Source organism: Mustelus asterias, chromosome 7, assembly GCF_964213995.1.
Source record: "Mustelus asterias chromosome 7, sMusAst1.hap1.1, whole genome shotgun sequence".
In the NCBI taxonomy this organism is placed as follows: domain Eukaryota; kingdom Metazoa; phylum Chordata; class Chondrichthyes; order Carcharhiniformes; family Triakidae; genus Mustelus; species Mustelus asterias.
Genome location: NC_135807.1, coordinates 37,608,092 through 37,611,669, shown reverse-complemented (window position 1 = coordinate 37,611,669; position 3,578 = coordinate 37,608,092).

Here is a 3,578-nt window from a genome sequence, read left to right as displayed (position 1 = left end):
GGTATGAAAATAATCTTTCTGAATTTGTTTTGATTTTCCAGTTCACTTTTGACTCTTCCCTCAACAAACACATAGCCAACTGGATGCTACAATATATATTTTTTAGTTTATTTATTTGTGTCACAAGTAGACTTACATTATAATAATATAAATAACATAATGAGATATGACTGACGCGGGAGTTTGCTGCCTGAATAAACCTTAAAAACCTCACTCAAAAGCAATCACAGTGACACCAACCACTTGCTTAATAAAAAAGGAGACACAGTTGCCCATCATTGTTGGGCGGAATTTTTCCGTCCCGCCTGTCACGGGAATCATAGCGGTTGAGGGGCGGGCCATGCAAAGGTCCGTTGACCTCGGGTGGGTATTTCCAGCCTTGGGGTGAGCGCGGCTGGAAAATCCCACCTGTTACCTTTGGTACTGGGGTCACGGTCTCATAGAGCCGGGTTCTGGCTTCCCGCTCTAGAATTTCACTCAATCCTTACAGAATCAGAGACGGAAGCATGGAAAACCATAATAGAGAGTAGCAGGAAAGAAAAGAACTGAAATTATTTTATAAATACGTTTTTACTTTTGTGTCTTTTAAAACAGACTGGGAGGGGCTTTCCCACAGAATGGCAAGGGGGATAATGTTTGTGAGTGAGGGGCTTCATTTGCATCACACCAAGATTGTGGTCAAAATCACTGACATATTCTGCACCCTCTCCTTTCCTTCTCCCCTATGTACTCTATGAACAGTATGTTTTGTCTGTTTTGCACGCAAGAAACAATACTTCCCACTGTATCCCAATACATGTGACAATAATAAGTCAAATCAAATCAAAATCAGAGGGTCTGGCTGTTTTAGTTCTCTGTAGCCTCAGGAAGCAGAGGTATCCTTTGAGTTGATTTGATTTGATTTATTATTGTCACATGTATTAACATACAGAGAAAAGTATTGTTTCTTGCGCGCTATACAGACAAAGCATACTGTTCATAGAGAAGGAAACGAGAGAGTGCAGAATGTAGTGTTACAGTCATGGCTAGGGTGTAGAGAAAGATCAACTTAATGCAAGGTAAGTCCATTCAAAAGTCTGACAGCAGCATGGAAAAAGCTGTTCTTGAGTTGGTTGGTACGTGACCTTAGACTTTTGTATCTTTTTCCTGATGGAAGGTGGAAGAGAGAATGTCCGGGACGCGTGGGGTCCTTAATTATGCTGGCTGCTATGCCGAGGCAGCGGGAAGTGTAGACAGAGTCAATGGATGGGAGCTGGTTTGCGTGATGGATTGGGCTACATTCATGACCTTTTGTAATTCCTTGCGGAGTTGAGCAGAGCAGGAGCCATACCAAGCTGTGATACAATCAGAAAGAATGCTTTCTGTGATGCATCTGTAAATGTTGGTGAGAGTCGTAGCTGACATGCCAAATTTCCTTAGTCTTCTGAGAAAGCAGAGGTGTTGGTGAGCTTTCTTAACTATAGTGTCAGCATGGGAGGACCAGGACAGGTTGTTGGTGATCTGGACACCGAAAAACTTGAAACTCTTGATCATTTCTACCTCATCCCCATTGATGTAGACAGGGGCATGTTCTCCTTTGCGCTTCCTGAAGTTGATGACAATCTTATTAGTTTTGTTGACATTGAGGGAGAGATTATTGTTGCCGCACCAGTTCACCAGATTCTCTATCTCATTCCTGTACTCTGTCTCGTCATTGTTTGAGATAGGCAGAGGAGAAGAGATGAGCTGCAGGGATTCAGTTTGTCAGCCAGTGAGAAGATTCGTCATCCTACAAAACTGGAGGTTCTCACTTTTTGTGCTTCTCATAGGATCCCAAATTCTAGTAAATATTGCCATGGCTGCAGCAGCATTGAGGCGGTAGGTCATTGTCCACCATTTTCAGAGTAGTACACCCATCTTTCTGGAAATTCAGGCATTAATTAAACAATAAATGAAAACATGCTCACTCAGTAATTTATTACTGTAACACTAGAGGGTTCCTCTGCTTCACCTTTGTTTCTTTTCAGCAGAAGTCTTTTAAACCAACTTGCTAACCTGTCGGATATGCACAATTCTCTAGAGTTCTTAGCAGCTAAAGAGTTAAAAATAAATGGGTCGACTGGCATTGAACTTTATCTTGGGGCGGGGATGGCTGAGGTGTATTGGAGGGTGCACTGAGCTTTATCTGATGGGATCAGCTGAACTGTATCTTGGGAGTGAAGGGGTTGAACTATAATGGGGTGGGATGCTGAGCTGTATGGGGGATGTTCCAAACATTCCTCAAGTTTAAAAACTACCCCTCAAATGCCAACCAATCCTTCTACCGTAATGTTAAATCCACACCCTTGGTTATTGACCTCTCTACCACTGGAAATAAGTCCTTCCTATCTCGATCAATGACCTGCCAACAGCCCACAAGTACATCTGCACTGGTGATACCTGTGTCACTCCAGCTCAATTCAGCATCCTGGACCAGATCCTCAACAAACATTACAAAGTTGACGATTTACTTCAGCACACGGCATCTCACGTTAAATCCCTCCAAAACCATATCCAATGTATTCCACCTCCACAATACCAGTGGCAAAAGAGCATTGCATATCTACATGGAAGGCATGATCCCAACCCAACATACTTGGGATACACTCTAGATAGAACTCTGTCCTTTTGGGAATATCTGAAGAAAACAGCAGCAAAGGTCAAAACTAGAAGCAACCTACTCATAAAAGTTGCTGAGTTTACTTGGTGCCACAATGCTCCAGAGCCCAGCATCTGTACAGGGCATTGGTGAGGCCGCAGCTGGAATACTGTGTGCAGTATTGGTCCCCTTATTTGCGGAAGGATATATTGGCCTTGGAGGGAGTGCAGAGAAGGTTCACCAGGTTGATACCAGAGATGAGGGGTGTTGATTATGAGGAGAGACTGAGCAGATTGGGTTTGTACTCATTGGAATTTAGAAGGCTGAGGGGGGATCTTATAGAGACCTATAAGATAATGAAGGGGCTGGATAGGGTAGAGGTGGAGAGATTCTTTCCACTTAGAAAGGAAGCTAGAACTAGAGGGCACAGCCTCAAAATAAAGGGGGGTCAGTTTAGGACAGAGTTGAGGAGGAACTTCTTCTCTCAGAGGGTGGTGAATCTCTGGAATTCTCTGCCCACTGAAGTGTTGGAGGCTACCTCGTTGAGTATGTTTAAATCACGGATAGATGGATTCCTGATCGGTAAGGGAATTAGGGGTTATAGGGATCAGGCGGGTAAGTGGAACTGATCCACTTCAGATCAGCCATGATCTTATTGAATGGCAGGGCAGGCTCGAGGGGCGAGATGGCCTACTCCTGCTCCTATTTCTTATATTCTTATGTTCTTATGTTCTTGTCCTATCATACTCACGCAGCAGAATACTATGTACCTGTCCGGCAAAAGTCACCACACACATATCTTGTTGGACACTCAATTGAAAGCAACAGTGTGCATCATGACTGGAACTCTCCGCTCAGCAGCCCACCTCTGGCTTCCTGCCCTCACTCTCCCACACATCTGCCAATTGTCAAAAACACACAACGTGTTTAGACTGTCCATGCTGTGCCTTATGTACAATCT